We start from the raw sequence: 15,017 nt of genomic DNA on the forward strand, positions 1-15,017 counted from the left end.
TAGAATCACAGATTCCTCGATCTGAGCCGGGAACCACAGAGGCAGCAAGAAATGTGCATTGTGTTCTCAAGAGCTAAAAATAAAGAGGGACTGAAACTGCAATCACTTATGAGGCAGGTCTTGAAAGAACTATCTCAGCTATCTTCAACACGCATAGTCACTCTCCTGCTCCACTGGGCTACTAGAATAATTCCCTCAGTGGCCACCACTCACTTCTTACTTGTCAGATTTTAAGACCCAATTTTGTCCTTACGTTCTGGGGCTGGTCCTCCAGTGTTGGAGTTCTCATCACCCACTGTCTTCTATCCTGACTCTTTATCAAAGTTCTCTAGGTGGAGACCCACAATCTGGAAACAGCCCACACACATGCTCAATTTGGACTAAGTCAGACCATCATAGGTTTAAAAGCCAGAGCTGTTCAGTGATGCATATCAATTTCCCAGGTTCTTTTGGAAAAAATGGAAAGTTCTGACAGCACAACATCAATATTTATGATTAGCAAAAAATACTTGGAACTAAGTAGAAGATGTTCCTTATAGATTGAATACTTTCCCTCCTGTTGCCACAGAACTCACATCTTCCTAGTGTCTTAAATCCTGTCCCACCCACTTGCCTCACAGTGTAATCTCATCCTTACATGTGGTTTGAACTTCCTCACTCTAAGGCTTTCATCCAGAACACGCTCCTAACACAGTAGAATATCTCCTCTCCACCTACACATGCTGTAGGCTCTTCATGCTAAACATGTTTAAAACCAAGCATTATTCCTTTTCATTAGTCACCTGGAGTTAACAGTGCCTCCATCCACTGAGACATCTGTGCTAAGATTCTAGGAGATTTCTTCCACACTTCCCCTTACAGGCATTCATCCAGCCATACCTCTTTCAAGTTATTCCTCAAAATAAATATCAGATCTGATCCTGTAATTCTTGTGGTCCCTGTGCTGGTTTGAAAGGATGTATGTCCCCTAGAAAAGCCATGTTTTAATCTAAATCCCATTTCATAAAAGCAGAATAATCCCTATTTAATACTGCATAGTTGAAACTGTAATCAGATTATCGCCCTGGAGATGTGATTTAATCAAGAGTGGCTGTTAAACTGGATTAGGTGATGACATGTCTCCACCCATTTGGGTGGGTCTTGATTAGTTTACTGGAATTCTATAAAAGAGGAAACATTTTGAAGAATGGGAGATTTGAAGAGAGCAGAGAATGCTGCAGCACCACGAAGCAGAGAGTTCACAGTCAGCAACCTTTGGAGATGAAGAAGGCAAATGCCTCCCGGGGAGCTTCATGAAACAGGAAGCCAGGAGAAGAAGCTAGCAGATGAGGCCGTGCTCACCATGTGCCCTTGCAGCCAAGAGAGAAACTGTGACTATGTTTGCCATGTGTCTTCTCACTTGAGAGAGGAACCCTGAACTTCATCAGCCTTCTTGAACCAAGGTATCTTTCTCTGGATACCTTTGATTGGACATTTCTACAGACATGCTTTAATTGGGACATTGTCTTGGCCTTAGAACTGTAAACTAGCAAGTTATTAAATTCCCCTTTGTAAAAGCCATTCTGTTTCAGGTGTATTGCATTCTGGCAGCTAGCAAACTAGAACAGTTTTTGTTTCCTAGAGGCCAAAGTTCAACCCCCTAAGTAAGGCCCATGTGGTTATTTATTATCTGGTCCCTGACCACTTCTTCAGCACATTTCTTGCTGCACTGTCTACTTCCTTGACACCAACCAGCCTGACAGAAATGTATCCATATTTTGAAGCCATCATCATGTTTTACTCTTGTATACCTAAGCTGCTGGTTCAATCTCAAATAACCTTCCTTATAGAACACCTGGCAAAAACCTATTCAGCTTTCAAGACTCAGTTGAATCATCTCCTCTATGAAACCTCCCTTTCCTCCCCTTCCCAGCAGAACTGGCCAACTCTCCCCTGTAGCCCAGTCTCCAAGCACACTTCACACCAGTACATCCAACACATAGGACTTCATTTCCTGCATTCATACACGTAATCTGTCTTCTGCAGCTAAGCCCTAATTTGTTACCTAATTTAGTGGAACCTTGTGGCGACAATGGCCAATCATCCCTCAATAGTTGTCCTTCCTTCTTCTACAGTAATAGGACAACTGGCCAGGCACAGGGCCACCCAGATCCAGGTTACATTTCTAGCCTCCCTTACAACTGGATGTGGCTGCAGGTCTAAGGTCTGGTGAGTGGATCTAAGGAAAGCATCCCATGCCGGCTTCCAAGAACCTTCCACCAGAGGCAGCTGTCACAGCTTTACCCCTTCTTCCTTCCATCTTCCCACCTGCTGCTTGGAACAGGAGCGTGTTGACATGCATTCCATGTCAGTGTGCTGAGTGTGCCTGCTGCAGTATGGTGAAATGCACGGAGCCTGGGTCCCTGAAGTCTTTGAGGGCTCTGCAGGGCAAAGTCACTGAGCCAGCCCTGGATTGCTTGCTGGTGAACTTCTACTAGGGAAATAAATACCTTTGCACCATATTTAATCTGCTATTTCAGAGGAAGCCATTCTGTTGCAACCAAGTCTAATCCTAACTGATATAGGAACAAGTATGGAGAGCTTCTCCCTTGGCACTTTAGTCAACTCAAGCTTTTCGATATTTTCAATTAGCTAGGATGGATAAACTTATGTCATTGGGTCCAAGTCAGGGAGGGGCTGATGACTCAGGGTTCAGCTGGTTGTGCTTGAGTTTTCGAGATTGGATTCAGTACTTACCTATGGTCTTCCAGCTGTGAACCGCTGACCTTGACTGTGGACCTCCTCTAGTCCATGGGGACCCTGATTCTTGGCACACTCTGCTTCACCTGGCCAGGACCTGGCCAGCCAGACCAGCCCCAGCTTCTATAAGTGAATCAACAAGGCAGTGGGTGAGAGCGAGACTGACATTAGATACAAGGCTGTGAGCTGCATGGGGAAAGCACCAGCAGTCTAGCAAAGGACTGGAGCCCGGAGGCAGCAGGAGAGAACTAAGACCACGGACAGCCGGGGTGGACTGACCCACTTTAGCAGGAAATACAGAAGACCCATGAAGAAATCTGTAAAACTTAACTGAAGTTTATATGAGGGCTAAAACTATCTTTACTTGCCAATGCTGTTATTTTCATATATATTATATATATATATATATATATAAATTGAGAAGTAACTGATTATTTAACACTAGAGTTTGATAGGATGGCTATATATGAGAGAAATGCATAAGTGTTAATGCCTTTTTAAATATATACCAGCAATGCTTTCTAGCATGTTGGGGTGGAAAGGGGCAGTATTTCAAATTGGTGGGTAGGTGATGGATTGATTGATAAACTGGAGAAAATTTGATGACCAGTATAAGAAAAAATTTTATCCCTTCCTCATACAACACATACAAACACACACACAATCCAGATGGGTTAAATATGTCAATAAAGAATATAAAGAATAAAGTATCTTTAAAACAAAATATAGGGGAATATTTCTTGATGTGGGAAGAGCTTATTGTGAATCTCAGTAACAAGGCTAAGAACTATAAGGAAAATATTAATAATTGACTACATAAAATTAGTAAGTCAAAGACTGTATAAAAATTTGACAGATTAAGTGAAAATATTTACAATACATTTGAAGTATTGAATATCTCTGTTATAAAGAATGCCTATGTCTCAAAAAGAAAAACCCAGACACCCGTTAGGAAAAGAGCAAAGAAAATGAAAAGATAATTCACAGAATTGATTTATAAAAGAATAATAAACATGTGAGAAGAGGACCATCTATGGATGAAATATATAAAAATTAATACAAAGTGAAATATAATCTAATATCTCTCAGGTTCACAAAGATTAAAGAGATTTGTAATCAATACAGAAAAAAATAAACAGTCCAGTGGAAAAATTATCAAAGGAAAAAAGGTAACTTTTTCTGCACATCCAATTAACAAAGACGGAGAAGCTGGACAAACCCAGCGCAGCCGGATATGAAAGCAATTCATTTGGGTTTTCTTTCCATGTGCATGGCCCCTACCTCAGCTGTAGCTTCTCTGCTTTCTTACCTCATGGAATTTTCCAGGTTAGGCAGGCAAAAATTTACAACTAAAGGCCCTGATGAGATTACATGTGCGTTTCCTGAGGCATGGGGAGATTTTGGAAAGCTGGGATTGGAGACACAGAGAGTGATTCCTGGAAAAAGGAGAAGGCGAAGGGTGAGGGGTCCTGGGACAGCAGGAGCCTGAGTTTGTCTGGGGACAGCACCTGGGGAGTCTGGCCCCCAGCTCTACGTTCTCAGCCTTTTGAAGATCCCCAGGTGCTGCGTGGAAGCAGCCAACTCATCGGGCTCCAGGGGAACAGTGGGCCTTGGAGAATGGGCAGCCCTCTGGGGGCCCCTGGGCAGAAGACATGGGAACCACAAGGCACCTTTACTTGGATTTGGGTTGGGGAAGGGACTGCCATGGAGACCCCCCAGTCAAGGCTATAACTTAAGCCCCTCCAGGGCAATGGGCTAGCCTACCATATCTAACTGAGTTGACTGTAAGGAGATAAGGAAATGGGACATCTCTTGCACACCTGGGTCCAGGTTGCTCAGTTGTCACTGGTAATCAGAGTGGGAGGAGCAGGCACCACCAGCAAACAAGCCCAGCCATTCAGGAGGACTGTTTGGCAAGACGAGTCAAGAGGCCAGACGAGCAAGCTTCTCCTAGAACAATCCTCATCCTAAGACTCCACATAAAAGAGCTTTCCTTGTCCCACAAGGTAAATAGATATATTGCAATACTTTTTACAATGGCAAAACTCTGAAAAACCCCACACACCCATTGGTGAGTCCTGCCTAACTAAATAGGATATGACCAGGGTGCATCCACACAATGGCACATTTGGAGGCAGTAAAAGTGGCTCTGTGCTCAGCATCATCAGTTACCAGGGAAACCCACGTGGTTCACAGCATCATTAGTCACCAGGGAAACGCAAGTGGAAACCACCATGCGGTGTCACCTTCACACCCACCAGGAGGGCTGTTATTAAGGGGGTTAAAAAAAAGTACAAAGCAAGTGTTGGTGAGGATGTGGGGAAGTTGGATCTTCATACGCTGCCGGTGGAAATGTAAAATGGCAGAAGTTTGGAAGGTCCTTGAAAAGTTGAACATGCTGATGTCATAGAACCCAGCCCCTCCACCTCTAGGTACATTTCCCAGAGAACCAAAAGCAAGCCCGTATAACAGCTTCTACACAAATGTTCATAGCAGCTTCATCCACAGTAGAGAAACCAAACAATAGGACCAACCCAAATGTCCACCAATGGCTGAACGGAGGAACAAAACGTGGTTCATCCATATAATGGAACATGGTTTCACCATGAAAAGAATGAAGTCCTGATACAAGCTGCAACAAAGACATGATCCTGAGTGAAAGAAGTCAGATACAAAAAGTCAATATTGTATTATTTAATTTCTATGAAATGTCTAGAATAGGTAAATCTATAGAGAAGGAAAGTAGATATGGGGGAGGGGATAGGAAGTAAGTGCTAATGGTTCTGGGTTTCATTTTTAGGTGATGAAAATGTTCTGGAATTAGAGAGCCCTGACATTGCACAAGTTTACAAATATATTAAAAACTACCAAATTGTACACTTTAAAATGGTGAAGTTTAGGGTATGTGAATTGAATCAGATTTAAAAACATTCACATTTTGAAAACACCGATTATGTTTTAATTAACACGGAACATGTTTTAATTGATACGAAACAGAATAGACATATGCAAATCTGTGAATCCACAGAGATCCCCTGGATGTTAAGATAGAATCTTAGAGACATGTACGAGAAAATATTTCAGTGGGAATTTCAAAAGAATGTGATTTCAAGAGATTGTACTTCGGCATGTATGTTCTGTACTTTTTTTTACAATGAATTTTTATTATTTTCCCAAACCCAATAGGAAAAAAAAAACAGTTAATAACTAGAGTTTGCTGAGGTGTGGGAAACTGACCTTTTCAAGGCTCACTGGTAGAACCATAAATTGGAACAGCCTTTCAGAGGGCACCTTAGCAAATGAGTTTCTAAGAGTTTAAACTGCAGAAGGACATGGACATTTGCGCAAAGATCTATGTCCAACGATGCCCATTGTAGCAATATTTGTGATGGCAAAATATGTAAAAAAAAAAAAAAAAAAAAAAAGGGACTTTTCATGGTCTGTTCTCCAAGAGAAGTTTCCTGACGAGCCAGTTGCAGCCTTACAATTCTGTCTTGCAGTCACTCAAAGTAGGGGAGGGATAGCTTTTTGCACATTGATGAGGATGGAAGTCAAAATACACTGTTAAATAAAGATAACTAAAAACAGTATGTAAACTATGATCTCTTTTCAAGTCATTATGACTTTCATAAGCACAAAAAAAACGTGGGAAAGGATGCACTCAAAGGAGTTAGCCGCAGTTATCCTGGAGGAATGAGATGACAGAGGTTCCATTTCCTGGTTATCACTTTGATACCTACCTGTACAATGAACGGACACTATTTCTATTGTAAGGAGGAAAACAATGACGTTTGTTTTGTTCTGTGTTTAAAGAGAGAAGCTACTGAGAGCGGCACTGCTCCAGGCTGGGTCCTTGGTGGAGCTGTAGGCTCTGAGGCTGGGCCTAGCTTGGCCTCATCTTGCCAGGATGGCTGGACAGTGGAGCAATGATGTGGGAACCCCTTGAGATTCCCAGGAGGGGCCTCTCCTGCTGTGTGCCCATTTCTTGGAGTTCCACAGCCGTGGAACCTGGCCCCACTTGGCCCTTCACCTCCCAGCTGTGGGATCCTGAGCAGTTGTTCAACCTCTGCTGTCACCTGCAGTCACTTCAAAGGTCCGCCTTGAAGATGTTGAATGGCCTGCAAAATCCCTTTGCGGATGCCACGTAGCAGACACATGAGGAACGTCGACTCATGTCCACCACTAATTCTCCTGCTTCTCCTCTCCTGCCCCCACCCCCTTGGCGGAGGGGTCCTGGAGGGGCAGCTTCTCCTCTCCTGCCCCCACCCCCTGGCGGAGGGGTCCTGGAGGGGGCAGCTTCTCCTCTCCTGCCCCCACCCCCTGGCGGAGGCGTCCTGGAGGGGGCAGCTTCTCCTCTCCTGCCCCCACCCCCTGGCGGAGGGGTCCTGGAGGGGGCAGCTTCTCCTCTCCTGTCCCCACCCCCTGGCGGAGGCGTCCTGGAGGGGGCAGCTTCTCCTCTCCTGCCCCCACCCCCTGGCGGAGGCGTCCTGGAGGGGGCAGCTTCTCCTCTCCTGCCCCCACCCCCTGGCGGAGGCGTCCTGGAGGGGGCAGCTTCTCCTCTCCTGTCCCCACCCCCTGGCGGAGGGGTCCTGGAGGAGGCAGCATGAGCGATGCAGGGAATGTGAAGAAGCCAAGGGAGGATAAACCCAGTGGGAAAGGCCAATGCAGGAGTGGGTATACTGAAGGAAAGCAGAGGAAAGAAGGGCGGGAAGGGGGCTAACGTGCATTTCACTGCTCTCACAAGCCAGGTGCTTGGATGCACATCTCATCCGTCTTCACCACAGCCCTGGTGAGCCCATGTCACCGTTGTCCCCTTACAAGGAAGAGACAGGACAGAGAGAATAGTAACTGCCCAAGAGCGCAGGCTCACGGATGCAATACCTGCTGTCCCAGCCCTCTTTTCCTTGATATGGGGAAAATGGCATCCATAGGATCAGAGAAACAAAACAACATGAAATTATCAATATGGCAAAAAAAAAATCCTAGAAATGTAATATTCAGGAAATTAGAAGGAGCTACGTGAAGCCAAAGTCAAGGCTGTCGTTGAATTGAAATGGTCACCATTTAAGAAAAGCAAATTTTGACATCTAGCTCGGGGGGAAGAGATCCGTAGTCAACGGAGACATCCTGTGAACACTGTAAATAATACGGAGAATGTCATCTTTCCTCTGGCATAAAAATCCTGCCAGATTGCGGCAATGGTTCCAAACTCTTACAAAGGAGCCCCCCTTGGAGAAGAGGCGTCTTTCTCCCCCCTCGTCCCTGCCATCAGCCAGCTCTTTCTCGCCACTCCGATTTCGGGAAATAAAACTGCAGGACGTGCCGTGTTTGCCCTTGGCAGTGCTCTCCTCTCTTCTCAGGCGCCCCCAGGCCCTTCCCCTTTGATCCATCTATGATAACATGTGCCCCCCCACTGCCTTCATGAACACCCCCAAAGAGACGCGCCACCGGCTGTTAGCGTGAAAGGACGTCTTTCGCACACAGTTTTCCTCAATGCCATTATTTTAAGTCCATGTAGGATAAATAAATCGATAAAATGTGAATGTGCCTCTTCCCTGGACAAAACATTTCTGAAAATTGTTTCTTTCCTGAGTGATGCGTGACAGATGGTGTGATTCGTGGTAAGGCATTCAAAGGAGTGCCATCCCTACTGTTCCATCAGCTGTTTCCACTCGCTATTCCAGCCTGTACAGGCTGACTTATTTTTCCTCCACAAACTTCAATTCAGTTTTAATAATTAATAATAATAATGCCTTTATTATTTTTTAAATAAATTTTTCTTATTCTACTGCTGGAATCCTCACTCTGAAATGTCACCGTCACATGCCATAGAATAAATGGTGGAAAGGATCTACTGCCAGCACAGATGAAATCCAATGTTCATAATTCAATTGCCCGTGATCATTTAAATTATGACATTCAACATAACATTAGTATATATATAATGTTTAAAAATGTTTAATTAAAGAAAATGACTGTTAAAATTGTAAATATCAGGTGCACAGGTGGTTCAGTGGTAGAATGCTCGCCTTCCAAGTGAGGGATCTGGGTTCGATTCCCAGGCCATGCACCTAAAAAAAATTTGAAATGTCTAGTTAGCAACCGTTGGATGTAGAATTTGGTAAGACAATACTCATAAAAAATTATATTATGGCAAAGATGTTCCATTAGGCTACATTGTGGGTGTTGATGGATGGGATTCCATCAAAGACAAACTCCAACAAAACTCAAGTATCCGTGGGCCCACCCACGCACTCGGGCACACACGTAACTTTCACGAAGATAACGTAAGTGCAGGCATCTCTAAACTCTGCCCCATCAATTCCCACGTGCCCTGGAGGTCCAGGCCTGCCACCCACGCCTCTCTCGTGTAGTTTGTCCTCTTCATTTCCCCCTTTTCAATCTTTCGAAGAACAATTTTGGGTGGAAAGGAACACTGAGCGGCCAGGAGAAACCCAGTAGAGATGTGGAGGACGTGGTTTCCAGTGGGTGCTCCAGCTGACAAGGATGTTGGATTTTTATTCTTCCTGCTGAGTCAGACCTCAGGATGGTACGTGGCACTGCATGATAGAAACCGAGATTTATATCATGCCACAAAAAAGACTGTGGTCTCTAAAAAAAACGAGCATTAAGAAAGAGAATTAAATGAAAGACCCTAATCAGAGGCAAAAAGTTTTTCAACACAAACAAATCTGCTGAAAATTAGAACGGTTTCAAGGTTATTCTGGAAATAAATTGACTGTGCTTGGCAACCTTCAGAAAGTGGAAAGAGCTGCAGTCTCTCCAGCCAGCTCTTTTGCGTGTGGCTGGCCACTGGTAAATAAGAAACAAACGCAAAATGCCTTGGCTTTAATTTTGGTCTGACTGACCATCAAACCAATTTATGGATCTTTTCTTTTAATCATTTTTACAGAAGAGACTTGCAAAGTAGATTGCCATCTGTATTTTTTTTAAGCGTTCAGTAGCAGAATTGGCTAAAATTTTGTTGTTGATTGAATCCTAATGGTAAGCCAATTAGCAATTTAAATATGCTGCCACCAGCTCAAAAGATATCAGAGACACAAGGTCCTAAAATATACAGTTGGGACTGGGGGTGGGGGGACCTAAAGGTCTCAGTAAAAGAGGGAAAGTGTAATTCCTTCTTCGGGACCAGTTTGACCACTTCCATGCATCCGTATTGAGTAACTGTTAGATGCAAAGCACTGTTTTGCCTGTATTAGCAAAGTGAACATTAGCTTGACACAGCCATTTCATTACCACTGGCAACTCTCATCACTTAAGGATGGTATTTGTAGGTTCTGATCCTTTCTGAGATTGATAGGATTAAGGTAGATTCTGATGGGACTCAACACTCTTTTGGATCAGGGGAGGTAGGGCTATTAACCCTCTTTCAGGATTTATGCTGATCATATTTAGCAGTTAGCACTAAGATTTTTATCTCAGCTACTCTATTCCCCAATAACTCATGTTGACCTCAAGCTGCAAAATGTAGACAGACCTGGCTTCCATGATTAGCTCATATTTCCCACCATCTTTGAATAAATCCGATACCTTTCTGGGAGGCATGGAGCCTGACCTGATCTGTTCCCTGCCCACCTCACCGATTTCATCCACCATTCTGCAGCCACACTGGCCTGCTTCTTTTTCTAGAACAGCCTAAGTCATTTTGTCTCATTTATTTTTTATTTTCTTCTTGCTTCAGGTTTGCACTTGCTGTCTCAAATTCTCTTACTTCAATCCTCAGAGCTCTCTGCTTTCTCCAAGACAACTTCCCTGCCCTTCTTCCTGATTATTGCATCTGCTTGCTTCATTTTATCTTATCTTTATTCTTGTTTATTGTCTATCTCTTATTGCCAAACCGTAAACAACTTGAAAGCATGATCAGCCATTCCCTTTTGCATGCCTATTTTCTGTGCCCAGGCCAGCGCCTGCCCTCATCTGCTGAATGAATGATGAAGAAAGAATGTGAGTGGGACAAATCCTGGGCGGCGACCTCCATCTGGAGGTCTTCTGGTGATCAGGCCATGTCTGGTCTCCGTTTGCATGATCTGCCTGCTTAGGTTGGTGGCATCTTAGACACTTCCCCCAGCACCGAGGTTCCCCTGCACTCCCCCTCCTGGTGTCACGTCCTCCTAAGTGGTACTTATTCTGTGGTGCTTGGCAGACCACGATGACCCCTGTCATTCGTTGGCACGGTCTCTAGTGCCCGGAGAGCTGTGAGATGGCGACAAAAGCCTGGACGGGGCCACACTTCGGCTTCTCGTGGCCGGGTGGCAGGACCTTCCTTGCCTCGTGCCCTCACAACCAGCCAGCGGGCTGTGAGAAAGGGAGGGTCTGTCCACGAGTGTGACTGGGACACCGAGTGAGTAGGGCGGCGTTTACCAGAGCAGAGCTGGCTAGAGGGGCAGCTCGAGTTGTGGATGTGCTAAGGTCCAGGCACGGAGTCCATGAGCCTGAAGGCAGCTGCTGTGTGAGTCTGGGGAGAGTGACAGAGACTTGGGCTGGAGATCCAGCCTTGGGAATCCTTAGAGCCTTGGGGGTGGCCAAGGCCACAAGACTGGAGAGCCCACCTCGGATCTCCTACAGCAGAGAGGGAAAAGAGACACTGAATTAAAATAGTAGAACATGAAGAAATGATGTTTCTATGATCATGCATTTTATATCTATTGTCTTCATAAATATTAACCATTTTTAGTGCAAGGTAATTTGAGGCAACAAATTGAATCAGACTTGCCGTGAACCCTGCCTCCGAGGTGTCTGCAAGCCAGTGGGCAGATAAATGTATGTGAATTATTCAAATGCAAAGTGAAGAGTGATAATGTGAGAGTAACGGAAGAGAGCTAATATCACCCCCATGCGTGCGATGAGCCACGGATAATCATGACTAGTTTTTGGAAGGTTAGCTCCTAAGAGCAACATGGTGCCCTGGATGGGATGCTGAAACTGAAAAGATCACAAATGGAAATTGGTAAACTCCAAATAAAGACTGTATTTTATTTAGTTAATGGCATTGTACAATTTTAGATTCCTTAGCTTTTGTAAATGGCTATTTGAGATGTCAAATGTAGGGGAAGAGGAATGCAGGATATATGAGAACTCTTTGGAATATTTACTTTCCTGAAAATCCAAATTTTTAAAACAATTTTGAAGCGCATTGGTTATTTAAGGAAGGGAGACCTGCGCAGAGGAAGATCAGATGAGACGGAAACCCTGTAGAGAGTAAGCATGGCTTGCATTGGGTGGTTGCAGTTAAATGCCCCAAACCAAGGAGAAGGGCATGCTAAGCAGAGGTAAAAACACTTTAAAAGGCAACAAGTAAGAGTTTTGACTAAACAGAGGATGTCAAGGAGCTTTATTTCCCCCACTGAGCTCTCCCACCAGCCCCGGGCTCTGGCACCTATGAAGGTTTTACATCTTATGTCTGAACTTCTGGTCGGTTGGACTCTTGGCCCAGTGCTCCCCTAGGACCAGCTCTATCCACCTAGCTGAACTCATCTTCTCCCTGAGCCACTCAACGCATCAATATGGCCACTCTGATCCAGTGTTTTGACTTGGGAACCTATTGGCATCCCCTTATCTTTGTTTAAATATCAGTCCAAGTGCCACTTGGGCCGAGAAGTCTTCTTGTCTTGTGGGCTCCTGAACATTTTGCTGGAGAAGCCTTCTGGAGGGTTATGCTTCCTACCTCAATTAGAAGGATGCCAACACCAGAGGCGGTGGGAGGCAGAGGGCAGGCACCCAGCTTTGCAGGCTCTGTGCTCCAACCCATGGGCTCCTGGAGGGGTGGCCTCTCCGGACTGTCTTCTCACTATTGCCAGGCCAACACCTTTTGCACGGGGGTGCTGTAAGCATGCATTGAACTGGTGCCCGGAATAAAAGAAGTGCCCGATAAATGTTCAACGTTATTCACGAGAAGTCTCTTCCTAAGAGGAGAGGCTGTGTCCTCTTCTTGGAATGGCCTGCAACATCTTCACACTAAGCCTAATGAGCTGCATTCTCTGCTGAAAAGAGCAACCACACCCAGACATGGCCTGTCACGCTTGAGAGTTGAACTGTCTTGCTGGTCTTCAGCATATAGAAATGTTAATGTTTTGTATGGAGATACCTTAGCATTGAAGGGCTCTCATTTAATTTTTTAAAAATTGAATATCAGAGGGGCCAGGTGACTTGCTCACAGATAAACAAGTAATTAGCACAATACTGCTATGAGATATTTCCTGTGTCACAAAAGGTAAAACTCACCATACCCTGAGTACCCTGCATCAATCACCACAGTGATACTTGCAAAGAAGTTCTCTAGTTTCTGCCACAATTATGAGCTGCATTTTTTTTTTTTTTTTTTTTTTTTTTTTTTAAAGGAAAGACAGAGAGAGAAGGAAGGAAGGAAGGAAGAAAGGGAAACATTTTTAAACATTTTCTTGTTTTATTGTATTCTGTTTCTCCGTTTTTGTTACATGGGCTGGGGCCGGGAATCGAACCGAGGTCCTCCGGCATAGCAGGCAAGCACTTTGCCCGCTGAGCCACCGCGGCCCGCCCTATGAGCTGCATTTTGATTCTGAGCAGTGCAGCTGGGTGTCATGAGCTACGAGTGGACAACGCCCATATTAGGTCACTGTCTCATCCAATTAAGTCCCAAAGGTCACATGATAAGGTTCAAAAGTGCCTCCTTTCCTTACCATCCCTCTTATTCCTGTCGTCCTTAAGTCTATAAACAATGAGAAAACTCCTGTCACACTTGTTGAAAAGAGGAAACGTTCTCTGATTTTGTTATTCAGTTAAAAAAATCACCTGCTTCTTCATTCTAGGTGAAACTCTACCTATTTCTGAGATGTTTTGAGACAATCTGAAATGTGTGACATTTATGGTAAAGCAACGGCAAATTTCTCCATGCTTTTAAGCAAAATTGTGGTGCTGTGCTCCCTTTTTATACTTAAAGTTGGAAATTTGTCATTTATTATATGTACATTAGTTTGCTGTAGCTGATTTTCTTCTAACTCATAGATAATAAAAATATAAACAAAATTTGATGTTAGCCACAAATGTTTAAATCATTGAAATGATTGCCTATATTTCTATCATATTTGTAAATTAATAATGTTATAAAAAAGCTTTTTCTATTTAAGCTTAATTTGAAACAATATTTGGAGTTCAAAATTAAAATCTATGTGCTGTAGAAACTATATTAAGATATCTAAAAAATCGTTTCCCATAAAGTTGTTTTAGTTTCTTTTTTAAAAATTACTCATATTGACAAATTACACATAGACAGTTTAAACATGAGGTATAATCAATGACTCACAATATTATCACATAGTCGTGTATTCACACCATGTTCATTTTTAGAACATTTGTATCACTCCAGAAAGAGAAATAAAAAGAAAAAAGAAAAAAACTCATACATCACATACCCCTGACCCCTCCCTCTCATGGACCACTAGTATTCAATCTATCCAATTTATTTTACCCCTTAAGCCCCCTATTAATTATTTATTTTTATCCTTATTTGTTTACTGATCTGTTCATACTCTGGATAAAATGAGCATCAGACACAAGGTTTTCACAATCACACAGTCACATTGTAAAAGTTATATCATTACACAATCATCTTCAAGAAACAAGGCTACTGGAACAGAGCTCTACATTTTCAGGCAGCTCCCTCCAGCCACTCCAATACACCATAAAATAAAAAGGGATACCTATATAATGCATAAGAGTAACCTCTAAGATAACCTCTTGACTCTGATATCTCTCAGCTACTGAAACTTTATTTTGTCTCATTTTTCTTTCCCCTTTTGGTCAAGAAGGCTTTGTCAATCCCATGATGCTGGGTCACAGTTCATCTAGCAGTCCTGTCCCATGTTGCCAGGGAGATTTAGACCCCTGGGGGTCATGTTCCATGTAGGAGGGAAGGCAGTGAGTTCACCTGCTGAGTTGGCTTAGAAGACAGGCCACAGCTGAGCAACAAAAGAGGTTCTCTGGGGGTGACTCTTAGGCATAATTTTAAGTAGGCTTAGCCTATCCTTTGCAGGAATAACTTTCATATGGGTGAACCCCAAGATCAAGGGCTCAACCTATTAATTTGGTTGGCACCACTGCTTATGAATATATCAGAAATTCTTCAAATGGAAAAGTTGAATATTTTCTCTTTTCTCCCCAGTCCCCCATTCAGTGCCCAAATTAATTACTCTGGGATATACTGAGGCATCACACTAACCTGGACAAACTGACAAGATCTCACGCCCTGTTCAAGATTCCATGCACCTATGGTGTTCAACTAA

General features: G+C 43.7%; 1 long non-coding RNA gene across 1 annotated transcript; it reads right to left on the bottom strand.

Annotated features, from left to right (window-relative positions):
* Positions 1–8,498: 8,498 nt before the first annotated feature.
* LOC143669133 (uncharacterized) lies at positions 8,499–11,315 on the bottom strand. The gene is made up of 3 exons (XR_013168737.1): positions 11,122–11,315; positions 9,099–9,299; positions 8,499–8,810 (listed from the first exon to the last, which is right to left on the bottom strand). It is a non-coding gene; the product is annotated as an uncharacterized LOC143669133 (long non-coding RNA).
* Between the last annotated feature and the right edge of the window lie 3,702 nt (positions 11,316–15,017).

Source organism: Tamandua tetradactyla, chromosome 25 (genome assembly GCF_023851605.1).
Source record: "Tamandua tetradactyla isolate mTamTet1 chromosome 25, mTamTet1.pri, whole genome shotgun sequence".
Lineage (NCBI taxonomy): Eukaryota > Metazoa > Chordata > Mammalia > Pilosa > Myrmecophagidae > Tamandua > Tamandua tetradactyla.